General features: G+C 35.1%; 1 protein-coding gene across 2 annotated transcripts in view; it reads left to right on the top strand.

Annotated features, from left to right (window-relative positions):
• The first annotated feature begins 1001 nt into the window (after positions 1–1001).
• LOC128223103 (uncharacterized) overlaps positions 1002–12667 on the top strand; it is a 29618-nt gene continuing 17952 nt past the window's right edge. The window contains exon 1 of one of the 2 annotated variants that reach the window (XM_052932358.1): positions 1002–1116. The gene's annotated coding sequence lies outside the window, so the exon portion shown is untranslated. Of the gene's footprint in view, positions 1117–3753; positions 3826–12667 lie in introns of those variants that run through there. The other variant, XM_052932357.1, reaches the window with a different exon arrangement.

Genomic DNA, 12667 nt, shown 5'->3' with positions numbered 1-12667 from the left:
ACACACATTTCATCTGTATTTTCTCGAGATAACTGCAACATGTGTTAATAAACTGGTTTAGTGTTCTCAGCAAAAGTTTTCTGCTCTGAAACACGTACTAAACATACTAGAAAAGGTACTTGTAAACTACTTTGAATCAGCTTGAACCTTAAAGGCTAAAAACCTGACTTACCAGAAAATATTGTTTGGTCTCTCAAAGTTGCAGTGTATGTATATAAGATATTGTTTTCACCCACATCGGTTTGAGGCTAGGTAAGCGATTAGGACCTTATTCTTACTCTTTAAAACCCATATAACCCAATTTAATATACCCTGACGCACCCCAACACCAAAAGCTTCTAAAACTGCATAATGTGTAAAGTGATGAAACTGCGTGGAATGGATGATGTAAACAATGACCGATTCAAGCTCAAAATTGTAACTTGTTTGCAAAATATAAACAAAATACCTGGCTCACAGATGCAATGTCAATTGATCCCCATACTGGTACAACTATCCTTATCGATGTAAGTTGTTGGAAACAACTACGCTCACTCCGCCCATTCTTAATCATTAAGATTTTTTCTTCAGGCCATCTAAGTGTATTTTCCTGTACATAAACATTAAATAGTGTCGCAGGGCAAACTAATGTTGCATAAACTGTAGCATTCCATTGCAGTACTCTCCCTTATTATTTTATTGAAGCGCATCAGTGATTTATCAACGAAAATGTAACTTCATCTTAAACATACATTATTTATGTAAATACATGGAGTTAAGTATGCTCATTTAATACTGTTGATCTTTGAAATTAATAGACTTTACAAAAAAAATATGACACCTTTATTACCTTTCCGGTTATAAAATTAATACATAATTGCTAATGGAAGTATTTAGTACCGAATTCGATGCAATATACAGATTGACATTACCTATAAAGCCATTCATTTTGTTTCAAAATAACTTATCGGTTGAGAGGTTGTAACCCACTTTTGCCTTGTTGGTGTGTTAGTGAAGTTGGAACGTTAGAGGGGACGGTTTGCGTAGTAAAAAAACTGGCAATACCATCAAACTACTTGTTTAAACTTTTCTTATGGTTGGTTCGCTCTGACAGAAAACGAAGGAGTACTCATAGAGGTAACATACTTTGTTTTAAACATTGAATTAATAGTAATACTGATTTGTATTCAAACAACTAACACGATTGACTAACAAATCGCAAATTTTAATATACCGTTTAATATTGGTATTATTAGAGGTGCAACTTCTGTAACATATAATACTGGTGCAAGTCGATTTGATTCAAACTGACAGTCAACGTTTCGGCCTGGCTTTTCTTTTGGACATACGATCGGCTCGATGTAAAAAAAAGGTTAATTTCATCCATTACTACTACCACTTCTACTGCTGCTGCTGCTGGTGGTGGTGGTGCTGCTGCAGGTGGTGCTGCTGCTGCTGCTGCTGCTGCTACTGCTACTGCTACTGCTACTACTACTACTACTACTACTAATGCTACTTCCACTGCTGCTTCTACTGCGTTGTTATATTTAAAAAAAATGCTGTGGAAACATGATGACAATTATCCGTTCAACATCTTCAGGACGTCCTTGCACTGAGTAGTAACAAGTGCTTTCTATTTTTGTCATGAGCTAGATAGCAGACAAAACGCTATAGGAGAATTAACCTTGACAAAGATATTTTACGCAGTTTGCTCGGTTTCAAAGAATCGAATGCACTTTTCTGAAAATTGAAAACGAAACTTCTATATTAATAGTTCTAGGAATTAGTTGGAGCCACTCTTTGTCAATTCATATTTTTTGCATGTTTCTGAAAGCTTTACTTTTTTCCAATATCATGATAAACCAAATAAAATAATGATACAATTAAATACCAAAATTCGAAGAAATCTACAGAAACTAGGTAAATTTCTTACAACAAATTGGCAATTAGCTTCAGGTGGATGCATTTCATTAAACTAGACTTTAAAGGGACTCGTTCATGTTTTTGGACCAAAAATAGTTTTCTAATTAGTGATACAACGGATTTATATAAACCGTTATTTAACCGATATAGGGCAGTATCTAATACAGGTTTAAAGGAACTCGATCATGCTTTGTAAAATGCACTTTTAATGAGAACGAAAACGAAAAAAAAAGTTTGGCAAATCGTTAGGAGTGTCAAAACTAAAATACTGACAGCTGGAGACCTACAACAAATAATGACATCTGCTTAAATATTGTCTTTGAATATTACAATTATGCATACCGTTAGTATCGAAATTCAACAAATTATTGTTGCGTGATTGGTTGATGGATAATATCACATGGTGTTTTCAATGTATTCGATAGAAGTTAAACTATACTCGTACATCACCTTTTGTGTAAGGCCTTGTGGCCGAGTGGTGAGGCCATAAGTTTTCTAAAAAGAATTCGCGACTGTTTCGGCGTGGATTCGCTCCCCACTTCAACCAGAATAGAAAAATGCTTTAATTGTATTTTCTTATGCAATTTCGGCATCAAAGAGTAAAATAATTATAAAATAAGTGTTTTCATATGCATTATTGGAAAAATATGTTTTGGTCCAAAAACATGAGCGAATCCCTTTAAAGATCCGTGATGACTTAAAACATACTCCTATAGGGACAAGCCTTGGTTACTTCGGAGACGCGGTAGAGGACCCTTAACTGATATTCCCTTATGGACCACACCTCTGATAGCCCAAGCACAAACCAGTTGCGGTAAATGTCACAACACTATAAGTGTAAACCATTGCACCATTTACCGCCACCGTCCAATGTCCTCAAACCAAAAACAAAACGAAAAAGTATATATTTTTTGGTATTAGCCTGGTTGGTGCCAAAAGACCGGCTATTTATTTATTAACAATCACATACATGTGTATTCTGTCAAGTTCATGAACATTGCAAACACATAAAATGAACTAACTATATTTATTATGCATGAATAACAGCTTATCTTAAGCAAACATGACACAACATGTTTAATAAACTTGATATATACATGTTATACAAACATGAATACCAGTATGTTGAACATATATGAAAAATAACTTTGTACAACAAAAAGAAGAGAATGTAGTATGCCAAATTACATATATTAAAATGCAAATCATATTCTCAAATCTTTCACTCGTCATAAGCAACTACAGGACTACTAATGACCAATATCTACTAAACTTATAAAGGTACCAACATTTTTTTTACTTCAAGAAACATCTTCAGTATAAGAGTTTACATTTATAATGTGAAAATACACAATAAAGGTGAAACCACTCGTCTTTTAATTTAAAATTTAAGAAATAAAAAGTAACGTCTGTATACGGCTGTACCCAAAGGCTGAATGGAGATAACACGCTACAAATGCACGAAATCCTTCTGCTTTTCCTGTACAAAACTAGCGACAGCAATCAGAGGCATACACACAAGGGAAATAAAATTTTGTCTAATTCTTAAACTTAAACGACAAAAAATACATTTATCTAAAATCAGCTGTAGTTGACCGGAACCTTTGCTTAACGAAATTCATAGCGGCAATGTTCTAAATCGAAACAGTTTCCATAAATATTTAGTTCATGGTCATTACCTCCTAGTTCAAAGATTCTTCCGGGTTTTCCGTGAATTATTAAACAAATAATTTGCGCAGTAAACGTAAGAAAAAATAGGAATTTTCTGAAAATTGAGAAACCGCCATATATACAGCAGACGAATTCTATTCGCAGTTTTAGCGGGAGCGGCGAGTTTATTCTGGGGACATGCTTTTAATCTGGATAAATATGTAGTTTTGGTGTTTCACTTGAATAAACAATTGTTTATTTATCTGGTAAAAGGTAAATATTACAAATATTACTGTTGTCTAGCTTGTGTCTTCCACATATATATATATATATATATATATATATATATATATATATATATATATATATATATATATATATATATATATATATATATATATATATATATATTTCATTTTATTAATAAAAACTATACTTTTTCAAATATATTTGATTGAATTTTATATAATGTAGTTCATTGCTGGGGACAAACTGCTGGTAAAATCCAGTCAAATGCCCCCGCAACCCAGGGACCCTAGATAAGGCCCATTCCCCGCTATTATTGGCGCGAAGATAAAACCACCGCATTCACCGGCACTTCGGGGCCGCCTGGTAGGTAAAAACACGGCCCATTTCCCCGGATACCCCCGGACCTGAGGGGGGGGGGGCGTGTTTACAATTGACTGGTGCATTATGAGAGAATCTTTCACTATCATCACGGTTCAGTGGCTCCTCGAGGATGAGCTCAATGTTGCTAATAATAGCCCGACTTAGTGTACGCTTTTACTTTCCTGTGTGTTGTGATTATATGCTTTTTTGTTAGTGTTTCTCGTTCAGTTTGTCGTTGAGATCCTAGTGATATGTGATAACATTTAATATGGGGAGATTTTGTGTCTTTGTAAACCTAGTTTAGAGTGTGTAAGGCTACATCAACTTGATGTCTTGGTCTTCCAGTTCAGAAATAAAATAGAGCGAGCGATCGAAAAAGAAAAATAATCCTTTTTTTGTTTTGAGATTTTCTGACCAAATGATGAAGATGTTATATATATATATATATATATATATATATATATATCTCGCATGCAGGTCGCCATTTTGTCAATAGTACGCTTGATTCTTTTTTCTGAATAATCTGTTAAAAGGCTACTCTACATTACTAAACACGACAGTTTCCTGATTTGTTCTGAAAAACGGTGAGCTTCGAAAAGAAATATTTCGACTTATTTTTTCTCGGTGACTGAACATACGTATTTTCCAATTCTTTATTATTTGTTTGGAAATTCTCCAAAATCGGTGCACTAAATCCGATGACCAGGGCATCAATCGTGATGTTGGAGGAAGGGGAAGGCGATTAACAGTTGACTCTTCATGTACTTAGTAACGATTAAAACTGTTCCAGTATATTTTTTTCATAATTTTTTTAGAGTCGGTTCCTTAATTAAAGGGTCGGCCGTACAAATTCCAGTTGACAGTAACCGGGTGTTAGGCAAATCCCCTGAAGAAATTCAAATTCAATTAAATAATTTAAAAAGTTCTTGCAATTCATTGGGGTAAAAGGTAAAATTATGGACTTCATTAAAGATGCGAGCTTTTTGCCGTGAATACACGGGTACCCTTTCCAATGCAAAATGCCCGAGATGTCATCGTGAGTTCCGCTGCAATGAAGCCGGAAACATTCTTGCTATGAACATGTACCTGACATCGCTTAGCAGAATACGTTGACATTAAGACGGAAGATAAATATGCGAAAAACATACTAGAGTATTTGAACATTTACATTGACCTCGCCAAACAACAAAATTACACGGTTTAATTTATATAATGAGGAACCCAATAATACGTGTCATCAGAATGGATGAAGAAAAATGGATTGCTGTGTGAAAAATCATTTCTAACATAAGTAGTGTGCTTCATTAACATACGTTTGGTCGCTTATTGGGTATGCTTGCCCGTGTATCACAAACGCTTATGCACCAGTCAATTGCAACCACGGCCCCCCCCAGGTCCGGGGGTATACCGGGGATAGCCGGGGAAATGGGCCGTGTTGTTACCTTTCAGGTGGCATCGCAGTGCCGGGTCCGGGTGAATGCGGTGGTTTTGTCTTCGCTTTAAATATAGCGGGGAATGGGCCTTACCTAGGGTCCCTTGGGTGCGGGGGCATTTGGCGGGGATTTTACCATCTGTTCGTTCCCGCAGGGCGGGGATTTTAGCCGGGGTTGGCTGGACCGAAAGTCAAAGTCCCATCTATTCCCCGGACCTGGGGGGCCGTGGTTACAATTGACTGGTGCATTAATATGTTATCCCGGTGTTTTATTTTAGGTCTATGTGTAGAACTCGACTAATTTTCAAATACGACGTCAATAGTTACATGGGCGTAATTATCAATGTTTTTTTGGCCTACCTTGTTTTTTTTATTTGTGTTGTTTAATATAAACAATATATATAATGTCATATATTGTATTCATTTGTATGCGTTCAAGGATTGTACGGACTGTGTATGCACAAACTTCGATTACCTAAATATCGGGTGAATATTGTTAATGCTCCGAAAACTGAAAGTTCGGTACGAGTGCATGATGAATTGACGTTTATTAAACAACATGTACATTACACGTCTAATCATGTGAACATACTTGTTTTGATAACCAGTCTGTAAACATTCCTCTTGTTTACACATATAATTGGGATGACCAGTCATCCTTTTACTCATTACTAGCAAACGTCGTCTGTTTTCAACAAATCAAACTAATTTTGCAAGTGTCAATAAAACGTTTTTTGTTTAAATTTTGTTTCAAATGATGAAATCTAAAGGGTTCCGTATGTGGTAAGAAGTCTAGCTATTGTAACACTCGGAGTACAACTGATGGTAAAATGGTGAAAATATGGAGGAGTTCTAGAATAGTTTAATAACAAACATTTTAAGTCCATTTTTTGCGTTCTACATGACCTTCCCGGACACCCCTCGAATAGACATAAGCAACTACATTTAGAATAGTGGTACACGACCTTCCAGGACTTACCTCGTATATATACATACCCAGCTTTTTTTTAGAATAGTTTAACATGAACTTCCTGCACACTTCTCGTATAGACAAATGCAGCTTCATTTAGATAGTTGTACATGAACTTCCGAGACACCCCAAGAGTAGATGTATGCAGCTTCATTTAGAATACTTGTATATGAACTTCCCGGACACCCCTCGTATAGATGTTTGCAGCTTCATTTAGATTAGTTGTTAACGGTCTTCCCGGACACCCCTCGTATAGACAAATGCAGCTTCATTTAGAATCGTTGTTCACGAACTTTCCGGACACCCCTCGTATATACAAATGCAGCTTCATTTATAATAGTTGTACACGAACTTCCCGGACACCCCTCGAATAGATGTATGCAGCTTTATTTAGAATACTTGTACACGAACTTCCCAAACACCACTCGTGTAGACAAATGCAGCTTCATTTAGAATAGTTGTACACGAACTTCCCGGACACCCGTCGTATAGACAAATGCAGCTTCATTTAGAATAGTTGTACATGAACTTCCCGGACACCCCTCGTATAGACAAATGCAGCTTCATTTAGAATAGTTGTACACGACCTTCATGAACACCCCTCGTATAGACCTTTGTAGCTTCATTAAGAAAAGTTGTACATAAACTTCCCGGACACCCGTCGTATAGACAAATGCAGCTTCATTTAGAATAGTTGTACACGAACTTCCTGGACACCCCTCGTTTAGACGTTTGTAGCTTCTTTAGAATAGTTGTACACGAACTTCCCAGACACCCGTCGTATAGACATTTGTAGCATCATTAAGAATAGTTGTACATAAACTTCCCGGACACCCGTCGTATAGACAAATGCAGCTTCATTTAGAATAGTTGTTCACGAACTTCTCGGACACCCGCCGTATAGACGTATGCACATTATTAAGAATAGTTGTACATAAATTCCCAGAACACACGTCGTATAGACAAATGCAGCTTCATTTAGGATAGTTGTACACGAACTTCTCGGACACCCCTCGTATAGACAAATGCAGCTTCATTTAGAATAGTTGTACACGACCTTCATGAACACCCCTCGTATAGACCTTTGTAGCTTCATTAAGAAAAGTTGTACATAAACTTCCCGGACACCCGTCGTATAGACAAATGTAGCTTCATTTAGAATAGTTGCACAAAAACTTCCCGGACACCCGTCGTATAGACAAATGTAGCTTCATTTAGAATAGTTGCACAAAAACTTCCCGGACACCCGCCGTATAGTAATTTGCAGCTTCATTTAGAATAGTTGTACATGAACTTCCCGGACACCCGTCGTATAGACATATGCAGCTTTATTTGGAATAGTTAAACATGGGCTTTTAGGACACCCCTCATATATACAAAGGCAGCTTCATTTAGGATAGTTGTACATAAACTTTCAGGACACTCCTCGTATAGACATATGCAGCTTCATTTAGAATAGTTATACATTAACTTTCAGGGCCCCAATTTCTCGAAACTTCTTAATTCTCTTATGAAAGAATGAAGCTAAGCTCACTATGTTTGTCTTTCTTTAATTTGTGTTACGTTTACCTTTTTTAGATTTTTCAGAATTTACACAGGAATTTTCTTTATGATAATAACACTGCACCAATTAACTTTTATCAAAATCAAACTCAAGTATTTATGTTGGCTTATTGAAATAAGCTACTTAGGCCTATTAACCTTACAAAGTTTCGCGAAATTTGGGGCCAGGTCTTTGATATGTTAACGGCCCGGCAGCTCAGTCAGCAATTGCCCAGTAAGCGTGGGCGTCCGGGTTCGGGCACTGATCTGCCTGCACATTTTTCTCACCCAGTGACATAACTAAATTAATTAATTCTAACAAACTTTCTTCTTGGATGTTTCTACAAAGGACTGAAATGATTATATTTTGTTTGGCTATTTGGTCTTACTTTGTCGCACGTGCACACGTATGTATGCTTTTAAAATTGACGCTTTCAACTTGAAACACTTACTTGAGTCTTATTTTATTTAAGAATAAAAACTTAGGCCAAGAACAGTTGCATGTTTACTAAGAGTTTAACAATATATTTTTGAATGGCACACACATTTCTGTATTATTTTCCCGAAGTAAGTAACTGCAACATTATAATTCTTAATAAATAAAATTGGTATTAAATACGTATACGTGTATCATATGCTAGTAAAATAGTTTTTAATTTTAAATGTACCATTGCAAACTAGTTGCATTTTATTAAAAATATCATTTTTTCTCAATTGCAATATAAACGCGTCCAAAACATACCTCATGGGCAAAAGTTGGGCATATAAACGCCGCATAAGTTTGGATTGTTTCGAGTATTCGAGGCCTCTGTCTAAATCTACTTGCACGTCTGAAACGTTTTTTAATGAACTGTATAAGTGTTCTTAGCAAAAATGTTTTTCAGCTTTGACACACATTAACATAATAAGAAAAGGTACATATGCACTTCTTTGCATCAGCTTGAAGCTTAAAAGTCTTAAAACCTGACTAACCGAAAAAGAATTTTTTGGTATTTCCAAGCCACATAATACAAGATGTATGCCTAAAATGGTGTTTTCATCCAGTACGGATTGAGGTTAGTTGAGCGATTTAGGCCTTAATCTATCTATTGGATATACCCTGAATCCTATTTTATATACTTTGACACATAAGTCAGAACAAAAAATGTATAAACATTGACAAACCATATGTAAAATGATGAAACTCCGTAGAATTGAGGATGTTAACAAGTGCTCAAATCAAGCTCAAAATTAAAACTTATGGCTCAATATCAACAAAATACCTGGCCCACCGATGCAATGTCAATTGATTTTAATGATGGTACAAATATCCATGCCAATAAGAGTTGATGGAAACAAAAAGTTTCTAATATATAGCATGTGTCCATTTTATCACACACTGGTTACAAAATGCAAAGTGGTTGCGATAAAAGAAGTTCACTATACACATACATGTGTATAACAGTTTCAGGCAAACTTGGGACTCGTGGCCACGCTTACTCCGCCCAATCTTAATCATCTATATTTTACTTCATATTACTTAACTAAATCACTTCGTGCATTTTCTATACATGTCGCAGGGCAAACTAATAACGCATAAGCTATTGCATTTCATTACAGTACTTTCCCGTATTATTTTATTAAAGCGCATCATAGGTTTAACATGATATTTTATGTAGATACATTGAGTCACATGTTCATTAATGTTGATCTTTGGTGTTTATATAAAACAGTGACAGCTTTATTAAGTTTCCTGTAACGATAATTAAAAATCATAATTTCTTATACATTGTTAAAGTATTTAGAACCGAATCCATTGAAATAAATAGATAAACATAGCTATAAAGCAATTAAGGTTGTATCCCACTTTTGCATTGTTGGTGTGATAGTGAAGTTAGAACGTTAGAGGGGGCGGTTTGCGCACTACGGAAACTGGCAATACCATAACACTCATTGTTTATAATTGTCTAATGGTTAAAACGCTCGGACAAAAAAGGTAGGAACACTCGTCAGGTAACTACTTTGTTTTAAACGTTTGATTAACAGTAATTCTGATTTTTTTATTCTATACCTATGTATACGTCCGATCGAAGACCCTCATTCTCAACACATGACCGTACAATATATTTCTGTATCGGTATTGTCTATATTTCTAATCTTGTATTTTCCATATTGTACGTTTCACCTGTCCAATGTTAAACATAAATATGATAAAGATCGAAACCACGCGTGATCGACAGAGGCTCTGACGTAAGAGTGACATTAATCCTTTTAAATACTCATTTGATTGCAAACAAAACATCAAGATGTTATATAAAAGCCTTTAATAAAATTTTACATAATTAAATTATATGGCATGATGGAGGATTAGAATAAATAATATCCCCGTATTGTACAGAACAAGGTTAAATAATAATATTAGTTTTGAAACAATTAACATGATTGATTTACCAATCGCAAATTTGAAAATATCCTTTAACATTGGTACACGTTAGAGGTGCATATAATGCTGGTGCAGGTCGATTCTATTTCAAACTGACTGTTCACGTTAAACCTTTTGGTGCTGGCGTTTCAGTGGAATATACGATCGTTTCGATAGGTTGCAATAACTGATTCCTATCGACCTACTTTTAACATCATTAAAACTACAACTATTAATACAACAACTACAGCTACAACTACAACTACTACCACCACCACCACCACCACCATCACTTCCACCACCACCACCACCACCACCACCACCACCACCACTACTACCACCATCACCATCACTACCACCACCACCACGACCACCTAGACCACCATCACTACCACCACCACCACCACCACCACCACCACTACCACCACTACCACCACCACCATCACTACCACCACCACCACCACTATCACCACTACTACCACCACCACCACCACCACCACCACCACCACTACCACTACCACTACTACTGCTACTAAATAATAATAATTATAATGATAATAATATAAATAATAATAATAAGAAGAAGAAGAATGATAATAATAATAATAATAATAATAATAATAATAATAATAATAAATATTATTATTATTATTATTATTATTATTATTATTATTATTATGATGATGATGATGATGATGATGATGATGATGATGATAAGTTTAGAACATTGTTATATACTGGTAGTGGGCGCGAAGTATTGTTCTTTTCAGTTTCCGGCCCACAAAGAAGTTCTGATGCCTGGTGACCTAATACTATTTTGGTATCATTGTAAAGGATTTAGTGTGAATGAAAAATACCCCCATCCCCCAATACGATATTATAAACAGATGTTTTGGCTGTCAATGATTGCAAAATTTGTCCGATTTCAGTTAAAATAAAGAGATAATATCAAACTTTTTGCCTTCTGCTTTTTTTCGGTCATTTATATGATTTCTTAATCAGCTAAACAAATATCTTGTCAACGATAACATTGTATGAGGTCTTTTAACAGTAATCTTAATGATATCTTATTTCTGGGTCGGGTTCTTTAAATTTGTTTAATCTTATTTATGTTACAACCAAAATTGAAGTGTTTCTTGTTGCTACGTTGTTAAATTTGGTTTAGTGTAAAAAAGAAAAAAAAAACTTAATTTAATGTTATTGGTAAAAACACTTGATAACAAACATTCTTCATAAACCTTCGTCCTTGCACTGAGTAATATCAAGTGCATTCTTTTTTTGCCATGAGCTAGATCGCAGACAAAACGCTACAGGAGAAGTCAAGTCAAGTCAAGTCAATATTTATTTATTGTCGGGTACTATCATCAACAGTTTAACATAAGCTATGAATAGCTTTTGACCGACATTGAAGCACTATAAGGAGAAGTAATCTTGACCTAAGATATTTTACACAGATTGCTCAGTTTCAAAAAATCGAATGCACTTTTCTGAAAATTAAAAACCGAAAGTTTTTTATAAAGAGTTCTAGGAATTAATTAAAGGAATTATTTGTTTATGCACTTTTTTGCATTTACATATTTCAGAAAGCTTTAATTTCTTCATGATAAACCAAAACAACTAATGATGCAACCGAAAATCGAAGAAATCTACAGAAACTACGTTAATTTTTTATCAGCTTCAGAAGAATGCATTTCAACAAACTTGACTTTAATAAAAATGAGTTTCTACTTTCAAACTGCCTATAGAATAATGATACAATTCAATATAAAAGTTAGAAAGTTCGGAAAACTTTTCAAAAATACCTTCTTTGTAACATAACAAAATTTATGTCATTTTAAATAAATGCCTGTTTGTAGTTCAACCTGTGTTTGTTTTCCTTCAATCCATACTACTTCGACTATGCCTGCACACGTGTAACCTTGACCTTAGATAAAACATAAAAATCTCTTATCTTGTTCATGATAATTCCATCCTTGTTCAAATATTCTTAAGGTTTTCCAATGGATAATAGTGCTTCATGTTATCAGCAAATATGATGGTGTCAGCAAATAATTTTCGCAGTAACCACATGTCAATTTTAATGACGAATACGAATTTTCTGAAAATATAAAAAGAAAGATACCGCCATATATATAGCGGAGGAATACTATTCGCAGGTAGG

The sequence above is a fragment of the Mya arenaria genome, chromosome 17 (genome assembly GCF_026914265.1).
Source record: "Mya arenaria isolate MELC-2E11 chromosome 17, ASM2691426v1".
In the NCBI taxonomy this organism is placed as follows: domain Eukaryota; kingdom Metazoa; phylum Mollusca; class Bivalvia; order Myida; family Myidae; genus Mya; species Mya arenaria.
This window is presented reverse-complemented; position numbering and strand designations above follow the sequence as displayed.